This window comes from Macaca mulatta, chromosome 20, assembly GCF_049350105.2.
Source record: "Macaca mulatta isolate MMU2019108-1 chromosome 20, T2T-MMU8v2.0, whole genome shotgun sequence".
Classification (NCBI taxonomy): Eukaryota; Metazoa; Chordata; class Mammalia; order Primates; family Cercopithecidae; genus Macaca; species Macaca mulatta.
In genome coordinates this window covers 30,235,101-30,255,684 of record NC_133425.1, presented here as the reverse complement: position 1 = coordinate 30,255,684, position 20,584 = coordinate 30,235,101, and the positions used below count along the sequence as shown (strand labels likewise).

Below are 20,584 nucleotides of genomic sequence, written 5' to 3'. Positions count from 1 at the left end.
CAGCCCTGCTGCTTGGGGATTATATGACCCAATCTTGGACATGATGTCCAGTGAAATGCATGCCTTGGTCACAATCGATGTATCAAGGTCATTTGTATGTGACCCTGACCTCAATCCAAGCCATTAATAGTGGCCAGTTGGTTTGGCCTTTTGCAAGGGAAGGCCTGCAGCAATTCCATGGCACTATCTACACATGTTAGTGCATACTTTTGACCCACGTTTACTGGCAGGTGTTTAATGTGGTCTAAAACAGGGGCAGCTGTCTTATGTATGTGTCCAGGTGTGTGTGGAATGCTGCAAGGGCACATATGGGAGTGAACTAAGCAGTTTGTTAATGCTGTAGCTAAATCCACATAGCAGGGTGGTGATCCTGTTCCCTTTGCTATTTGCCAGCTCCCTCGTTCACTGTAGCACCTCCAACCTGCTTTCCTCCTCCCTAAAGGTAACCAAGATCTTAAAAGTTAACATTGTAAATCAACCTTGTCATTTCATACAAATCTTTTAATACAGGACATTTTTAGAAAATTGCTTTTTTACATATATTTAGGGGACACAAGTCCCAATTTCTTTTTTTTTTTTTTTTTTTTTTTGAGATGGAGTCTCACTCTGTCACCCAGGCTGGAGTGCAGTGGTGTGATCTTGGCTCACTGCAACCTCTACCTCAAGTGATTCTCCTGTCTCAGCCTGGGACTGCTGGCACACATCACCATGCCTGGCTAATTTTTCTATTTTTAGTAGAAATGGAGTTTTACCATATTGGTCAGGCTGGTCTCGAACTCCTGACCTCAGGTGATCCACCCACCATGGCATCCCAAAGTGCTGGGATTACAGGTATGAGCTGAGCTGCTGTGCCCAGCCACAAGTGCCAGTGTTTTTTTTTTTGTTTTTGTTTTTGTTTTTGTTTTTTGTCAGAGTCTTGTACTGTCACCCAGGCTGGAGTACAGTGGCTCGATTTGACTGCAAGCTCCACCTCCCGGGTTCACACCATTCTCCTGCATCAGCCTCCCAAGTAACTGGGACTACAGGCACCCATCACCACACCCGGCTAAGTTTTTGTTATTTTTAGTAGAGATGGGGTTTCACCATGTTGGCCGGGATGGTCTCAATCTCCTGACCTCGTGATCCGCCCACCTTGGCCTCCCAGAGTGCTGGGATTACAGGCGTGAGCCACTGCACCCGGCCACAAGTGCCAGTTTCTTACTTGCATACATTGCATAGTGGTGATGTCTGGGCTTTTGGTGTACCCATCACCTGAATAGTGAAATTTCTGCTCAATCGTTTTCACCTCTCACCCTTCTTCCACCCTCCAATCTTTCATGGACTCCAGTGACTGTTATTTCACTCTATAAGTCAATAAGTACCCATTGTTTAGCCCCTACTTATGAGATCAAACAGTATTGAACGTTCTTTTCTTGAGTTATTTCACTAAGGAAAATAGCTTCCAGTTTCATCCTTGTTGCTGCAAAAGACATGATTTCTTTTTTTTATGGCTGAGTATTTTGTGGTACATATGTACAACATTTTAATTTTTTTTTAATTTTTCTGTGTAACATAGTAGGTGTTATATGTCTACGAGGTATATGAAATATTTTGATACAGACATACAATGTATAATAATCATAAAGGAGTAAATGGGGATTCATCACCCCAAGCATTTCTTCCTTGTGTTATAAACAATTCAATTATACTCTTTTAGTTATTTTTAAATGTATAATTACCTTATTTTTTACTATAGTCACCCTGTTGTGCTAGCAAATACTGTATCTTATTCTTTCTATTTTTTTTGTATGCATCAATTATCCCCACTCTCCCACCCACTGGTAACCATCAGTGGATTATGGGCTGGGGGTGCATATCATTCTCAGCCCCCAGTAAACACCCTTCTACTCTCTATCTCCATGAGTTCAATTGTTTTAATTTTTAGCTGCCACAAATAAGTGTGAACCTGCCAAGTTTGTCTTTCTGCACCTGGCTTATTTTACATAATGTGATGACTTCCGGTTCCATCCATGTTGTTGCAAATGACAGAATGTTATTCTTATTTACAGCTGAATAGCCCATTGTGTACATGTACCACATTATTTATACATTCATCTGTTGATGAGCACTTAGGTTGCTTTCATAGCTTGACTATTGTGAATAGTGCTGTAAATAAACATAAGAATGCAGATGTGTTTTTAATATAATGATTTATCTCCCTTTGACTAGATACCTAGCAGTGGGGTTGCTGCAGCTAATGGTAGTTCTATTTTTAGTTCTTTGAGAACTCTCCATACTGTTTTCCATAAATGTACTAATTTACATTCCCACCAAAAGTGTATAAGCGTTACCTTCTCCCTGTAGCCTCACCAATATCTGTTGCTTTTAGACATTTTAATAATAGCCATTCTGACTCATGTAAGTTGGTATCTTATTGTGGTTTTCATTTGTGTTTCTCTGATGATTAATGATGTTTAGGATCTTTTCATGTGTTTGTTGGCCACTGGCATATGTTGTTTTGGAAAATGTCTCTCTGTTATGTCCTTTGTCAACTTTTTAATGGGGTCATTTGTTTTCTTCTTGTTGAGTTGTTTGAGTTCCTTGTAAATTCTGGATATCAGCCCTTTGTCATATGCATAGTTTGCAAATATTTTCTTCTGTTCTCTAGGTTGTCTGTTTACTCTGTTATTTCTTTTGCTGTGTAGAATCTTTTTAGTTTAATTGAGTCTACTTCTGTTTTTGTTGTGTTTACTTTCGAGGACTCTGTCATAAATTCTTTGCCTAGGCCAATGTCTAGAAGAGTTTGTCCTAGCTTTTCTTTCTTCCAAAATTTTTATAGTTTCAGGTCTTATGTTTAGATCTTTAATCCATTTTGAGTTAATTTTTCTATCTGGTCAGAGGTCTAGGTTCACTTTTATTCTTCTGCATATGGCTATTCAATTTTCCCAGCACCATTATTGAATAGGGAGGGGGTTATTTCCCCAGTGTACATTTTTGTTGACTTTGTCAAAGTCTGGTTGTTTGGATGGTTCATTGGATATGACTTTGTTTCATGGCTCTTTATTATGTTCCATTGATCTATGTCTATATACCAGTACCACGTTGTTTTTGATTACTATAGCCTCATAGTATAATTTGAAGTTGGATAATGTGAGGTCTCTGGCATTGTTCTTTTTGGTTAGAACTTCTTTGGCTATTTCAGTTCCATATCAGGATCTTTTTTTGGTTCCATATGAATTTTAGGAATTCTTTTCTAATTCTGAATAAAAGGACATTGGTAATTGGATAGGGGTTGCATTGAATCCATACATTGCTTTGGCCAGTATGGCCTTTGTGAAAATGTTGATTCTTCCACAACTCATTGTAAACAGAAACACAAAGAGAAAGAACCAAAGCATGCAAGGTTGATGATGATAATCCAGCTGAAGGAATCAGCTTAGATCATGGATGCCGAGCAGACTCTACAGAGCATAGTGGGGCTCTCAGGGTGACTGAGGGAGAATGAGGTAGAGGGAAAGTTTCCCTCTTCAGCTGTACTTTTTGCTGCCTCAAGAATTCAGTTGATTGGGTTAGCTTTACACGTGATCTAATCAGTCCAATGGAGTCGCATTTGATCTAATCATTTCCCCCACTTTCAAGCTAGGAAAGGATATTTTATTTGGTGTTTACTTTCTCTCTGCATTATCATCTTACCACATATGCATATATCTAATATAATGAACTATAATTTGATATTTGTCATTTCCAAGCATTTGAGAAATTATAACATCTATGTGTACAATTTTAACACTATATATAATTTTCTTCATGTGCAAAATATATATACACATGGCAATATGTGGTCTAATTCTGCATCCTGAAATCTGGGCAAGATCTTAAATACTTCTAGGTGGGTATTGGGGCACAAATCAGATAAGGATAAGTTCCTTGCATTCCTGTTCCTTTGCCCCCAGCTTTGAATTTCTGCTTCTTAACATGATGACGGGGCTCTGTGTCTAGACCTTATCTGTGTCTAGGTCCCCAAGGCATTCATGATGGAAAAATTTCTTACTGAGGCCCTGATGAGTGGCAGGAGGAAGAAATCTCTCCAGCCAGTAGAAGTGAGCCATGTCCAGCTTAAGGTCTTAGAAAAGCAGGTTCACAAGAACAACCTGTACCTGATTCTGGGCATGAGAGAGAGAGAGAGAGAGAGAGAGAGAGAGAGAGAGAGAGATCACCTTTCACTGGAGCTTCACCATGGGATGGGGAACTGAAGACCAGACTCCCACCGCCCTTCCATCCAATGCTCCATTGACCCACCTTCTTTCCAACAGATCTCCTTTACAGAAAGGGGCTTGGATAAGGAGGAAAGACCATTAGAAGAAACGATAAGCCACTCTCTTCTCATTCCAGTAAGAGCCACGCGCAAGGCAAGATAAGGTCTTTGGCTGTTCCTATGGAGGCTGGCAGGAGGGGTAGAATTAGGGATACTGATCTGGGTATTTGGTGGGGTTTCATTTTGAGATTAGAAATGGGAAATGACTTAAAGTCATCACAGGGATTTCAGAAATATGGTGATGATCCCCTGGAACTCTTACTTCTCATTCACACTCGACACTGGCTGAACAGCCTTGATTGAGAGAATGACCCACAAATATGGGTCAGGTATAGACTTTGGGGCTCTGTGCCTAGGAAGAGATGAGTCACCTAAACTTTCTTTTCCACTAAGATCAGAGCCCAATTCAAATGAGGAATAGAATTCCAAGGAAAGAAAGCTCAAAGTCAGAAACAGCACTGCTAAATTATGTAAGATGTGATTCTTCCAAGGTGAGAAGAGATAGTGGATGGGTAAACACAGTCTCCTCTGGGAAGGGAACTGGGAGCTCTTTGGCATCCAGGGTCTTACACATCTTGGACTCTGGAGAACAGAGAAGAACTGAGTTTTGGTGGCAACCTCAGCTCTGGTGTGTGCAGGATGAACTAGAGCTCCTAAGGTGTTCAGTTGGAGGCAGTCACTCAAACTTTCATTTTATCCACAGAATCAGAGTCCAGCTCAGATGGGGGAACTCCAGGAAGAGAGAAATACATTCCATGGACAGCTGCCAGGATAGAGCAGGATCTTGCTTTTTTGTTCCAAAGGGCAGATAAGCAGGTTATTTATACTAAGTTTGAACAGGAAAGGGGTTTCTCAGTGGCTGTGAGGATTTTAGAGATCCTGACATCCAGAAAGCATTTGGGGTCCCAGAAAGGGTTTAGCCTCACTTCTTTAGGGAGACAGAGGGGGCAGGGAAGGAGGAGGAAAGACAAGTGGGGTTCACCTGAAGGTGCATGGGGACATTCTGAGAATGAGCAACCATGGGAGCTATTCTGGTAAGTCTCACTCACATGCTTCCTCTTCAGGACATCGTCAAGGACATGAGCCAAAACTTCAAAAGGATTGCTTGACTTTGGAAAAGAAACCAAAGGCCTCTGACACTGTACACATCAGTGAAATGAGGAGACCCATGATGCCTGCTGTGAGGGACCCCCAGAGGCCCACACCGGGCACAGCAAGTGACCCAGATCTCAGTCTCAAGGGACCTCCCACTGCCACTTCAGAAAAGCCTGGCGACCTCTCTGCACACTCCATCTGAAGCCAGTTATCACAACACAGCCCAGGTGTGGGAACAGTAGGTCTATTCTCTGCTGACCTGGGAGGAGCTGTCTGAGCTCATCTGGCTCCAGGGGACTCTGTGCTGTGGTACAAATCTGTGCCGTGGCCACCCAGGTGGCCTATGTCTTCCCTGCTGAGGGCTGGCTCATCCTAGCCACACTGCCTGGTCCCTAGGATCCAGCCCTGGATGGAGAAGCTCAGAGCTCCTCCTAGGAAGAAAATGAGCCCACCCTTCCCTGGACAGAAGATAAAGGAGCCTGTTGGGGGATCAAATGAGGCTTTAGCTGGGGGCACCCAGACCCTATTCAGCAGAGGACACAGCTATGAGAGTGAGAACAAAGACTTGCTACTTCTCAGGCAATTTTAGACACACGGTGTTAATACATGACAAAACCAGGGGCTGTCTTGGGAAAGGAGTTTGAACAATGTCCTCGAAGTAGAAACTGTGTTTCATTTAGGTCTAAAACTACTGACAAATTTTGTACTTCGTGTTAGACATTTGATGTTTTTGGATGTTTTATGACAGTCATGCATTTCTTTGTAATCAGAAAATATTAGGGTAATCATTCATATGTGTTTGTGTATTGCAAAGTATAGCAAAATGAATATATATGTATTCAGTCAGAAAAGTCTGTAGCTCTTTACTTTCCCATTCTGAGTCACTAATAAAGGACTGATATCTACTAACCTTTAACAACATTCTCTATAGAAATGTTGGTATTTTTTCAATTCAGTTCGATGAAATTATAAAATCACCATGCCATTGTTTCATTTTCTTTGTTCTAAAACTGTCAGAATTATTAAGTGCTTGTTGATCATATTTATTTATTCTTCAACCTGGATTATATTATTTGCCTAATTTTAATCTTCCATTTTATAGGTTTCAATTGAGCTTATTTTTTAAAACAGCCTTATTAAAGTAGAATTAACCTTCAATAAGCTGCACATATTTAAAGTGTTTAATTTATTTTGTTTTGATGTGTGTATATACCTGGGGAATCTTCAACAGTCAAGACAATGAACATATCAATTCCCCCTAAACATTTTATCTTGATTACCCTCCATTCGGATTCTTCCTTTGCACTCCTTCCAACCCTAAGCACTCTCTAAGCAACCACCGCTTCCAGTAACAATAGACTGATTTTCACTTTCCACAATTCTATATAAATAGACTCACACAGCGTAAGATCCATTCCCACTGTAGCAGGTATCAACAGTTCATCACCTTTCTTTTTTTTTTATTATTATTATTATACTTTGAGTTCTAGGGTACATGTGCATAACGTGCAGATTTGTCACATATGTATACTTGTGCCATGTTGGTGTGCTGCAACCATCAACTCGTCAGCACCCATCAACTCGTCATTTACATCAGGTATATCTCCCAGTGCAATCCCTCCCCCCTCCCCCCTCCCCATGATAGGCCCCGGTGTGTGATGTTCCCCTTCCTAAGTCCAAGTGATCTCATTGTTCAGTTCCCACCTATGAGTGAGAACATGCGGTGTTTGGTTTTCTGTTCTTGTGATAGTTTGCTAAGAATGATGGTTTCCAGCTGCATCCATGTCCCTACAAAGGACACAAACTCATCCTTTTTTATCGCTGCATAGTATTCCATGGTGTATATGTGCCCCATTTTCTTAATCCAGTCTGTCACTGATGGACATTTGGGTTGATTCCAAGTCTTTGCTATTGTGAATAGTGCCGCAATAAACATACGTGTGCATGTGTCTTTATAGCAGCATAATTTATAATCCTTTGGGTATATACCCAGTAATGGGATGGCTGGGTCATATGGTACATCTAGTTCTGGATCCTTGAGGAATCGCCATACTGTTTTCCATAATGGTTGAACTAGTTTACAATCCCACCAACAGTGTAAAAGTGTTCCTATTTCTCCACATCCTCTCCAGCACCTGTTGTTTCCTGACTTTTTAATGATCGCCATTCTAACTGGTGTGAGATGGTATCTCATTGTGGTTTTGATTTGCATTTCTCTGATGGCCAGTGATGATGAGCATTTTTTCATGTGTCTGTTGGCTGTATGAATGTCTTCTTTTAAGAAATCTCTGTTCATATCCTTTGCCCACTTTTTGATGGGGTTGTTTGTTTTTTTCTTGTAAATTTGTTTGAGTTCTTTGTAGGTTCTGGATATTAGCCCTTTGTCAGATGAGTAGATTGCAAAAATTTTCTCCCATTCTGTAGGTTGCCTGTTCACTCTGATGGTAGTTTCTTTTGCTGTGCAGAAGCTCTTTAGTTTAATGAGATCCCATTTGTCAATTTTGGCTTTTGCTGCCGTTGCTTTTGGTGTTTTAGACATGAAGTCTTTGCCCATGCCTATGTCCTGAATGGTACTACCTAGGTTTTCCTCTAGGGTTTTTATGGTATTAGGTCTAACATTTAAGTCTCTAATCCATCTTGAATTAATTTTCGTATAAGGAGTAAGGAAAGGATCCAGTTTCAGCTTTCTACTTATGGCTAGCCAATTTTCCCAGCACAATTTACTAAATAGGGAATCCTTTCCCGATTTCTTGTTTCTCCCAGGTTTGTCAAAGATCAGATGGCTGTAGATGTGTGGTATTATTTCTGAGGACTCTGTTCTGTTCCATTGGTCTATATCTCTGTTTTGGTAGCAGTACCATGCTGTTTTGGTTACTGTAGCCTTGTAGTATAGTTTGAAGTCAGGTAGCGTGATGCCTCCAGCTTTGTTCTTTTGACTTAGGATTGTCTTGGAGATGCGGGCTCTTTTTTGGTTCCATATGAACTTTAAAGCAGTTTTTTCTAATTCTGTGAAGAAACTCATTGGTAGCTTGATGGGGATGGCATTGAATCTATAAATAACCTTGGGCAGTATGGCCATTTTCACAATATTGATTCTTCCTATCCATGAGCATGGTATGTTCTTCCATTTGTTTGTGTCCTCTTTTATTTCACTGAGCAGTGGTTTGTAGTTCTCCTTGAAGAGGTCCTTTACATCCCTTGTAAGTTGGATTCCTAGGTATTTTATTCTCTTTGAAGCAATTGTGAATGGAAGTTCATTCATGATTTGGCTCTCTGTTTGTCTGTTACTGGTGTATACGAATGCTTGTGATTTTTGCACATTAATTTTGTATCCTGAGACTTTGCTGAAGTTGCTTATCAGCTTAAGGAGATTTTGGGCTGAGAGGATGGGGTTTTCTAAATATACAATCATGTCATCTGCAAACAGGGACAATTTGACTTCTTCTTTCCCTAACTGAATACCCTTGATTTCTGTCTCTTGCCTGATTGCCCTAGCCAGAACTTCCAACACTATGTTGAATAGGAGTGGTGAGAGAGGGCATCCCTGTCTTGTGCCAGTTTTCAAAGGGAATTTTTCAGTTTTTGCCCATTCAGTATGATATTGGCTGTGGGTTTGTCATAAATAGCTCTTATTATTTTGAGGTACGTTCCATCAATACCGAATTTATTGAGCGTTTTTAGCATGAAGGGCTGTTGAATTTTGTCAAAAGCCGTTTCTGCATCTATTGAGATAATCATGTGGTTCTTGTCTTTGGTTCTGTTTTTATGCTGGATTATGTTTATTGATTTGCGAATGTTGAACCAGCCTTGCATCCCAGGGATGAAGCCCACTTGATCATGGTGGATAAGCTTTTTGATGTGCTGCTGAATCCGGTTTGCCAGTATTTTATTGAGGATTTTTGCATCGATGTTCATCAGGGATATTGTTCTAAAATTCTCTTTTTTTGTTGTGTCTCTGCCAGGCTTTGGTATCAGGATGATGTTGGCCTCATAAAATGAGTTAGGGAGGATTCCCTCTTTTTCTATTGATTGGAATAGTTTCAGAAGGAATGGTACCAGCTCCTCCTTGTACCTCTGGTAGAATTCAGCTGTGAATCCATCTGGTCCTGGACTTTTTTTGGTTGGTAGGCTATTAATTATTGCCTCCATTTCAGAGCCTGCTATTGGTCTATTCAGGGATTCAACTTCTTCCTGGTTTAGTCTTGGAAGAGTGTAAGTGTCCAGGAAATTATCCATTTCTTCTAGATTTTCTAGTTTATTTGCATAGAGGTGTTTATAGTATTCTCTGATGGTAGTTTGTATTTCTGTGGGGTCGGTGGTGATATCCCCTTTATCATTTTTTATTGCGTCGATTTGATTCTTCTCTCTTTTCTTCTTTATTAGTCTTGCTAGCGGTCTGTCAATTTTGTCGATCTTTTCAAAAAACCAACTCCTGGATTCATTGATTTTTTGGAGGGTTTTTTGTGTCTCTATCTCCTTCAGTTCTGCTCTGATCTGTTATTTCTTGCCTTCTGCTAGCTTTCAAATGTGTTTGCTCTTGCTTCTCTACTTCTTTTAATTGCGATGTTAGAGTGTCAATTTTAGATCTTTCCTGCTTTCTCTTGTGGGCATTTAGTGCTATAAATTTCCCTCTACACACTGCTTTAAATGTGTCCCAGAGATTCTGGTATGTTGTATCTTTGTTCTCATTGGTTTCCAAGAACATCTTTATTTCTGCCTTCATTTCGTTATGTACCCAGTAGTCATTCAGGAGCAGGTTGTTCAGTTTCCATGTGGTTGAGCGGATTTGATTGAGTTTCTTAGTCCTGAGTTCTAGTTTGATTGCACTGTGGTCTGAGAGACAGTTTGTTATAATTTCTGTTCTTTTACATTTGCTGAGGAGTGCTTTACTTCCAATTATGTGGTCAATTTTGGAGTAAGTGCGATGTGGTGCTGAGAAGAATGTATATTCTGTTGATTTGGGGTGGAGAGTTCTATAGATGTCTATTAAGTCTGCTTGCTGCAGAGATGAGTTCAATTCCTGGATATCCTTGTTAACTTTCTGTCTCGTTGATCTGTCTAATGTTGACAGTGGGGTGTTGAAGTCTCCCATTATTATTGTATGGGAGTCTAAGTCTCTTTGTAAGTCTCTAAGGACTTGCTTTATGAATCTGGTTGCTCCTGTATTGGGTGCATATATATTTAGGATAGTTAGCTCTTCCTGTTGAATTGATCCCTTTACCATTATGTAATGGCCTTCTTTGTCTCTTTTGATCTTTGATGGTTTAAAGTCTGTTTTATCAGAGACTAGTATTGCAATGCCTGCTTTTTTTTGTTCTCCATTTGCTTGGTAAATCTTCCTCCATCCCTTTATTTTGAGCCTATGTATGTCTCTGCATGTGTGATGGGTCTCCTGAATACAGCAGACCGATGGGTCTTGACTCTTTATCCAGTTTGCCAGTCTGTGTCTTTTAATTGGAGCATTTAGTCCATTTACATTTAAGGTTAATATTGTTATGTGTGAATTTGATCCTGCCATTATGATATTAACTGGTTATTTTGCTCGTTAGTTGATGCAGTTTCTTCCTAGCCTCAATGGTCTTTACATTTTGGCATGTTTTTGCAATGGCTGGTACCGGTTGTTCCTTTCCATGTTTAGTGCTTCCTTCAGGGTCTCTTGTAAGGCAGGCCTAGTGGTGACAAAATCTCTAAGCATTTGCTTATCTGTAAAGGATTTTATTTCTTCTTCACTTATGAAACTTGGTTTGGCTGGATATGAAATTCTGGGTTTAAAATTCTTTTCTTTAAGAATGTTGAATATTGGCCCCCACTCTCTTCTGGCTTGTAGAGTTTCTGCCGAGAGATCTGCTGTTAGTCTGATGGGCTTCCCTTTGTGGGTAACCCGACCTTTCTCTCTGGCTGCCCTTCAGATTTTTTCCTTCATTTCAACTTTGGTGAATCTGGCAATTATGTGTCTTGGAGTTGCTCTTCTCGAGGAGTATCTTTGTGGCGTTCTCTGTATTTCCTGGATTTGAATGTTGGCCTGCCCTACTAGGTTGGGGAAGTTCTCCTGGATGATATCCTGAAGAGTGTTTTCCAACTTGGTTCCATTTTCCCCCTCACTTTCAGGCACCCCAATCAGACGTAGATTTGGTCTTTTTACATAATCCCATACTTCTTGCAGGCTTTGTTCATTTCTTTTTCTTCTTTTTTCTTTTGGTTTCTCTTCTCGCTTCATTTCATTCATTTGATCCTCAATCGCTGATACTCTTTCTTCCAGTTGATCGAGTCGGTTACTGAAGCTTGTGCATTTGTCACGTATTTCTCGTGTCATGGTTTTCATCTCTTTCATTTCGTTTATGACCTTCTCTGCATTAATTACTCTAGCCATCAATTCTTCCACTTTTTTTTCAAGATTTTTAGTTTCTTTGCGCTGGGTACGTAATTCCTCTTTTAGCTCTGAGAAGTTTGATGGACTGAAGCCTTCTTCTCTCATCTCGTCAAAGTCATTCTCCGTCCAGCTTTGATCCGTTGCTGGCGATGAGCTGCGCTCCTTTGCCAGGGGAGATGTGCTCTTATTTTTTGAATTTCCAGCTTTTCTGCCCTGCTTTTTCCCCATCTTTGTGGTTTTATCTGCCTCTGGTCTTTGATGATGGTGACGTACTGATGGGGATTTGGTGTAGGTGTCATTCCTGTTTGATAATTTTCCTTCTAACAGTCAGGACCCTCAGCTTTGGGTCTGTTGGAGATTGCTTGAGGTCCACTCCAGACCCTGTTTGCCTGGGTATCAGCAGCAGAGGCTGCAGAAGATAGAATATTGCTGAACAGCGAGTGTACCTGTCTGATTCTTGCTTTGGAAGCTTCCTCTCAGGGGTGTACTCCACCCTGTGAGGCGTGGGGTGTCAGACTGCCCCTAGTGGGGGATGTCTCCCAGTTAGGCTACTCAGGGGTCAGGGACCCACTTGAGCAGGCAGTCTGTCCCTTCTCAGCTCTCAACCTCCGTGTTGGGAGATCCACTGCTCTCTTCAAAGCTGTCAGACAGAGTCGTTTGCGTCTGCAGAGGTTTCTCCTGCATTTGTTATTGTTTACTGTGCCCTGTCCCCAGAGGTGGAGTCTACAGACAGGCAGGTTTCCTTGAGCTGCTGTGAGCTCCACCCAGTTCGAGCTTCCCAGCAGCTTTGTTTACCTACTTAAGTCTCAGCAATGGCGGGCGCCCCTCCCCCAGCCTCGCTGCTGCCTTGCCGGTAGATCACAGACTGCTGTGCTAGCAATGAGGGAGGCTCCGTGGGCTTGGGACCCTCCCGGTCAGGTGTGGGATATAATCTCCTGGTGTGCCCGTTAGCTTAAAGTGCAGTATTGGTGTGGGAGTTACCCGATTTTCCAGGTGTTGTGTGTTTCAGTTCCCTGGCTAGGAAAAGGGATTCCCTTCCCCCTTGCGCTTCCCAGGTGAGGTGATGCCTTGCCCTGCTTCAGCTCTTGCTGGTCGGGCTGCAGCAGCTGACCAGCACCGATTGTCCGGCACTCCCTAGTGAGATGAACCCAGTACCTCAGTTGAAAATGCAGAAATCACCGGTCTTCTGTGTCGCTCGCGCTGGGAGTTGGAGACTGGAGCTGTTCCTATTCGGCCATCTTGCTCCACCCCCAAGAGGGTCTTATCAGTTCATCACCTTTCAATGCAAAATTGTATTCTAGAGCTTGTTTATTCACTAGTTGAAGACCACATGAATTGTTTCTAGTTTTTGTCTATTACGAATGAAACTGGCATGAATATTCATGTACAAGTTGCTGAATAGATGTATATTGCAATTTCTCTTAAGTAAATACTTTGGAGTTTAATGTTTAAAAAAGGAAACAACCACCAAACTGTTTTGGAAAGGGGTGACATCATTACACGTTCCCATGAAGACTGTACGAGGGTCCCATTTCCCCTACATTCTCATCACATTTGGTGGTGTCCCTCTTTTTAATATTTTTAATTTTTCTCTTTTTTAACTTTTATTTTAGGTTCAGGGGTACATGTGAAGGTTTGTTACATAAGATGAAGGTTTCTTAGGTAGACTCATGTCACAGGGGTTTGTTGTATAGATTTTTTCATCACCCAGGTATCAAGCCTGGTACCGAATAGTTACTTTTTCTGCTCCTCTCCCTCCTCCCAATCTCCACCCTCAAGTAGACCCCAGTGTCTCTTGTTCCCTTTTTTGTGTCCATGTGTTCTCATCATTTAGCTTTCTCTTGTAAGTGAGTACACATGGTATTTGGTTTCCTGTTCCTGTATTAGTTTGCTATGGATAATAGCTGCCAGCTCCATCCATGTTTCTGTGAAAGACATGGTAATGTTTCTTATGGCTGCATAGCATTCCATGGTGTGTATGTACCACATTTTCTTTATCCACTCTGTCATTGATTGGCATTTAGGTTGATTTCATGTCTTTGCTCTTGTGAATAGTGCTGCAGTGAACATTCACATGCAGGTATCTTTATGGTAGAATGATTTATATCCCTCTGGGTATATATCCAGTAATGGGATTACTGGGTCTAATGGTATTTCTGTTTTTCAGTCTTTGAGGAATCACCATACTACTTTCCACAGTCTCTGAACTAACTGACACTCCCACCAACAGTGTGTAAGTGTTCCCTTTTCTTCACAACCTCACCAGCATTTGAATTTTTTTTTTTTTTTTTTTTTTTTTTTTTTTTTTTTTTTTGAGACGGAGTCTCACTCTGTCGCCCAGGCTGGAATGCAGTGGTGTGATCTCGGTTCACTGCAAGCTCCACCTCCCAGGTTCACACCATTCTCCTGCCTCAGCCTCCAGAGTAGCTGGGACTACAGGTGCCCGCCACCACACCTGGCTAATTTTTTGTATTTTTAGTAGAGACGGGTTTCACCATGTTAGCCAGGATGGTCTCGATCTCCTGACCTCATGATCCACCTGCCTCGGCCTCCCAAAGTGCTGGGATTACAGGCGTGAGCCACCGCGCTTGGCCTGTTTTAACTTTTTAGTAATAGCCATTCTGACTGGTGTGAAGTGGTATCTCACTGTGGTTTTGATTTGCATTTCTCTAGTGATCAATAATATTGAGCTTTTGTCAGATACTTGTTGGCCACATGTATGTCTTATTTTGAAAAGTGTGTGTTCATGTCCTTTACTGACTTTTTAATGAGGTTATTTTTCTCTTGTAAATTTAAGTTCCTTGTGAATAGGAGACCTTTGTCAGATGCATAGTTTGCAAAAGCTTTCTCTCTTTCCATAGGTTGTCTATTTACTCTGTTGATAGTTTCTTTTGCTGTGCAGAAACTCTTAAGTTTAATTAGATACCATTTGTCAATTTTTACTTTTGTTGCGATTGCTTTTGGTGTCTGTCATGAAATATTTGCCCATTCTTATGTCTAGGATGGTATTGTCTGGGATGTCTTCCAGGGTATTTTATAGTTTTTGGTTTTACATTTAAGTCTTTAGTCTATTGTGAGTTGATTTTTGTATATGGTGTAAGAAAGGGGTCCAGCTTCAATCTTCTGCATATGGCTAGCCAGTTATCCCAGCACAATTTACTGAATAGGGAATCTTTTCCCCATTGCTTGTTTTTGTCAGCTTTGTCAAAGATCAGATGGTTATAGCTGTGTGGCCTTATTTCTGACCTCTCTATTATGTTCCATTGGACTATGTGCCTGTTTTTTTGCCAGTAGCATGCTGTTTTGGTTACTGTAGCCCTGTAGTATAGTTTGAAGTCAAGTAGCATGATGCCTCCAGCTTTGTTCTTTTTGCTTAGGATTACCTTGGCTATTCAGGCTCTCTTTTGGTTCCATATGAATTTTTCAGTAGTTTTTTTCTAGTTCTTTGAAGAATTTCATTGGTAGTTTGATAGGAATAGCATTGAATCTGTACATTGCTTTGGGCAGTATAGCCATTTTAATGATATTGATTCTTCCTATCCATGAGCATGGAATGTTTTTCTATTAGTTTGTGTCATCTCCGATTTATTTGAGCAGTGTTTTGTAATTCTCATTGTAGGGGTCTTTCACTTTCCTGGTGAGCTGTATTCCTAGGTGTTCTATTCTTTTTGTGGTGATTGTGAATGGGATTGCCTTCCTGATTTAGCTTTCAGCTTGTCTGCTGTTGGTATACAGGAATGCTAATGATTTTTATACATTGATTTTGTGTCCTGAAACTTTGCTGAAGTTGTCTATCAGCTGAAGGAGCTTTTGGGCTGAGACCATGGGGTTATCTAGGTATAGAATTATGTCATCTGCAAACAGGGATAGTTTGACTTCCTCTCTTCCTATTTGAATGCCCTTTGTTTCTTTCTCTTGCCTGATTGCTCTGTCTAGGACTTTCAATACTATGTTGAATAGGAGTGGTGAAAGTGGGCATCCTTGTTTCGTGCTTGTTTTCCAGGGGAATGCTTTCAGCATTTGCCCATTGACTATGATGTTGGCTGTGGGTTTTTCATGGATGGCTCTTATTGTTTTGAGGCATGTTCCTTTGATACCTAGTTTATGAAGAGTTTTTAACATGAAGCAGTGTTGAATTTTATGAAAAGCCCTTTCTGCATCTATTGAGATAATAATGTGGTTTTTGTCTTTAGTTATGTTTATTTGATGAATCGCATTTATTAATTTATGTATGTATGTTGAATCAACCTTGCATTCCAGAGATGGTGCCTACTTCATCCTGGTGGATTAGCTGTTTGATGTGTTGCTGGATTGGGTTTGCAAGTATTTGTGGAGGATTTTTGCATTGATATTTATCAAAGATATTGGTCCTAAAGTTTTCTTTTTTGCTGTGTCTCTGCCAGGTTTTGGTATGAGGATAATGATGGCCTCATAGAGTGAGTTGGGGAGGCCTCCCTCCTCAATTTTTTGGAATGGTTTTAGTAGGAATAGTACCAGCTCTCCTTTGTACATCTGGTAGAATTTGGCTGTGAATTCATCTGGTCCTGGGCTTTTTTTGGTTGGTAGGCTATTTATTACTGACTCAATTTTGGAGCTCATTATTGGTCTGTTCAGGGAATCCATTTATTCCTGGTTCTGTCTTGGGAGGGTGTATATGTCCAGGAACTGATCCTTCTTTTTTAGGTTTTCTAGTTGGTGTGCATAGGTATTCATAGTCATTTTTGATGTTTATTTTTATTTCTGTAGGGTCAGTGGTAACATCTCTTTCATTATTTCTAACGTATGTTTATTTGGATCTTCTCTCTTTTCTTCTTCATTAATCTAGCTAGTGACCTATCTATCATCAAATTTATTAACAAAGCAACTCCTAGATTTGTTGATCTTTTGAATGGTTTTTATGTCTTGATTTCCTTCAGTTCAGCTCTGATTTTGGTTATTTCTTGTCTTCGACTAGCTTTAGGGCTGATTTGTTCTTGCTCCTCTAATTCTTTCAGTTGTGATGTTAGGTTGTTAACTTGAGATCTAAGTTTTTGATGTGGCCATTTAGTGCTGTGAATTTCCTTCTCAACACTGCCTTAACAGTAATGTCCCAGAGATTCTGGTATGTTGCATCTTTGTTCTTATTAGCTTCAAAGAACTTCTTGATTTCTGCTTTAATTTCATGAGTCACCCAAAAGTCATTCAGTAGCATATAAGAAAAACCAAAGAAAGCACCTAAAATATATAAATACAGACATAAGCAAATAGAAACTTGCATCACATTTTAGGTAGAAAAAATATTATCAACATCAGTTGTGCTTAAGGTAACTTATTCATTTAATTTTGCTTCAATACAGATACAATTAGGTATTAGAGGTAGGCATGTTATTGGGGAAAAAACTCTTATAGATACAAACACAAATAAGCCAAGAAATTTCTGAGAAAAAAAATAATATGGGCCATCCCTATGAGACATTTTTTTTTTTTTTTTTTTTTTTTTTTTTTTTTTTTTTTTGAGACGGAGTCTCGCGCTGTTGCCCAGGCTGGAGTGCAGTGGCCGGATCTCAGCTCACTGCAAGCTCCGCCTCCCGGGTTTACGCCATTCTCCTGCCTCAGCCTCCCGAGTAACTGGGATTACAGGCGCCTGCCAACTCACCCGGCTAGTTTTTTGTATTTTTTTAGTAGAGACGGGGTTTCACCGTGTTCGCCAGGATGGTCTCGATCTCCTGACCTCGTGATCCACCCGCCTCGGCCTCCCAAAGTGCTGGGATTACAGGCTTGAGCCACCGCGCCCGGCCCCTGTGAGACATCTTGATTGATGAAAACACTGATAGAACATTGGAGCTAAAAATTCAGACAGAGACCAACGTTAAATGACAGAAATTTATTGCTCACAGTTGTTGAGGCTGGAAAGTTCAAGATCAATGCATCAGCGAATTTGGTGTGTGACGAGAGCCCTGTTTCTCATAGATGGTAGCTTCTAGATGTGTCCTCACATGGCAGAAGGGGCAAAGGCACTCCCTTCAACCTCCTTCACAAGGGCACTAATTCCATTCATGAAGATGGTGCCCTCCTGGCTTATTCTCTTCCCCAAAGAATATAGCAAAAAAAAAAAAAAAAAAAGTCAGTTTTGATAAGGTTAACACTAACGGGTTCTACCAGGAATTTTGAGGTTTCTGACAATAGGCAGGGCCCCAGAGTTGCCTCCTATGACATTTTTCCTGAAGTTTCTCACACTCTTTCTCAAACTGAAAGTGAATAAAAATATTTTGTTTTATTATTTAAGCAATTAAACATGAAGAAGGCCAGTTAGGCATGATCCTCAAACAATTATTCAGTCAGTAGCGCTCTGTTGAGGAAGGGCACAGACCCTCACACCCACAGACGCATGATGTTTTATGAGACAGGAGACGTCTCCCTGAGCCACAGCCCCACCTTTTATGGCTGACCAGAGGCTTTCACAAGCATGCACTGCTCTGCAGCCCTGCCACAGAGGCTTAACCCTGAGAATCTGACCTCAGAAGGTAACTGGTTACCACGTGCCACAACACTGTGCTCTACAGGAATGCTGCCCTCTCTTTATGTTTTTATTTTTAGTTTTTGTGGGTACACAGTAGGTGTATATATTTATGGGTTACATGAGAGATTTCAATGCATGCAGTGTGTAATAATCACATCAGGGTAAATGAGTTATCCATCTCCTCAAGCGTTTATCCTTCCTGTTACTAGCAATCCAAGTGTACTCTTTTAGTTGTTTTTAAATGTACAATTAAACCTCTTTTTACTAAAATCACCCTGTGGTGCTAGCAAATAAGACTAAGTCTTACTCATTCTATGTTTTGCAAACACATTTACTATCCCCACTTCCACCCCCATCCCTCCACTACTCTCCCCAGCTTCTGGTAACCATCATTCTACTCTCTGTCTCCATGAGTTCAATTGTTTTAATTTTTAGCTGCCACAAATAAGTGAGAAAATGTGGTTTGTCTTTCTGTGCCTGGCTTATTTCACTTAACATAATGACCTCCAGTTCCATCCATTTTGTTGCAAATGACAGGATCTCACATTTCATGGGTGAATAGTATTCCAATGTGTATATGTACCACATTTTCTTTATCCATTTATCTGTTGATGTTAGGTTGTTTCCAAATCTTGACTATTGTGAATAGTGTTGCAATAAACGTGGCAGTACAAATATCTCTTCAATATACTGATTTACTTTCTTTGGGGTATATTCCTAGGAGTAGGGTTGCTGGATCATAAAGTAGCTCGATTTTTAGTTTTTTCAGGGTCCTCCAAACTGTTCTCCATAGTGGCTATACTAATTTACATTTCCACCAACAGTATACAAGGATTCCCTTTTCTCCACATCCTCAACAGCATTTGGATTCTTTTTTTTTTTTTTTTTCTGAGAGGCAGTCTTGCTCTGGAGTCACCCAGGCTGGAGTGCAGTGGCCGGATCTCAGCTCACTGCAAGCTCTGCCTCCCGGGTTTACGCCATTCTCCTGCCTCAGCCTCCCGAGTAGCTGGGACTACAGGCGCCCGGCTAGTTTTTTTTTTATATTTTTTAGTAGAGACGGGGTTTCACCGTGTTAGCCAGGGTGGTCTCGATCTCCTGACCTCGTGATCTACCCGTCTCGGCCTCCCAAAGTGCTGGGATTATAGGCTTGAGCCACCGTGCCCGGCCTTTTTTTTTTTTTTTTTAATGAGATGGAGTCTCGCTCTGTCGCCCAGGCTGGAGTGTAATGGCACAATCTCTACTCACTGCAACTGCTGCCTCCTGAATTCAAGTGATTGTTTTCAGTTTGCAGCCCCAAAGATGATGTTCTCATTCAAATAGTCTATAGTTTTCAATATGGAAGACTAAACAGCTAGAAAGTAGTCAATGACACAAAACTCTTGAGTTCTGACCACTGAGTGGAGTGACCATTCCTGCTTCCGGTTTTGCATGGCTGGCACTGAGGTTAAACACCTACAGCAGCCCAATGGAACCATGAAGTGTCATTTTTTTCCCCACCCATTAGAAAACTAGGACTAGACATTTAGTAAATACTCAGTAAATTGTGTGTTGGGGAGGAGGGTCCCATAGAGCCAGCAACATTGCTTTGGAAAATGGAGTGGGGGCAAAAAATTCCCACCAAAGGTGAATCCTAATTTTTCCTTTAGAGCTGAGATATTTCTGCTCCAGTCCAATTTCCTTTTAGATTATATTATTTCTATTTACCAAGTGGCATTCTGAGATCATTTATAGAGTCCAAATTGACCCATCTCAAAATTGAAATATAAACCTATATTTCAGGAAATATAGTACCTTTCAGGAAAGGTCCCAGCCCTAAGTTTGGCAGGAGCCCCTGACTTTAAGCAAGCTCAAAGTTGACGTAGAAACCAGTGTAACTAGTAGTGTTATGGTTGCTATGAGTTCAAAATCCCAAAGAATAAAAATAGAAAAATTAGTTGGACATGGTGGTGCGTGCCTGTAATCCCAACTACTCGGGAGGCTGAGACAGAAGAATCGCTTGAACCCAGGAGGCGGAGGTTGCAGTGAGCCAAGATCGCGCCATTGCACTCCAGCCTGGGTGACAGAGTGAGACTCTCTCACAAAAAAAAAGAAAAGAGCAGAAGAAGGGGAAGGGAGGGGAAGAAGGCAAGGGAAGGGAGGGGAAGGAGGGAGAGGAAGAAGGGAGGGGAAGGAGGGAGGGGAAGGAGGGAGGGGAAGGAGGGAGGGGAAGGGAGGGGAAGGGAGGGGAAGAAGGGCAGGGCGGGGAAGGGCGTGGCAGGGCAGGGAAGGGAAGGGAAGGGAAGGAAAAGAAAAGAAAAGAAAAACATCTCTGCCCAGGAAGGGAGGG

General features: G+C 41.2%; 2 long non-coding RNA genes across 2 annotated transcripts; one reads left to right on the top strand and one right to left on the bottom strand.

Moving 5' to 3' along the window:
* Positions 1 to 875: 875 nt before the first annotated feature.
* LOC144338015 (uncharacterized) lies at positions 876 to 17,172 on the top strand. Its single transcript, XR_013411728.1, has 2 exons — positions 876 to 1,009; positions 14,182 to 17,172. It is a non-coding gene; the product is annotated as an uncharacterized LOC144338015 (long non-coding RNA).
* Positions 16,310 to 18,946, bottom strand: LOC144338014 (uncharacterized). Its single transcript, XR_013411727.1, has 2 exons — positions 17,547 to 18,946; positions 16,310 to 17,203 (listed from the first exon to the last, which is right to left on the bottom strand). It is a non-coding gene; the product is annotated as an uncharacterized LOC144338014 (long non-coding RNA).
* Positions 18,947 to 20,584: the final 1,638 nt, after the last annotated feature.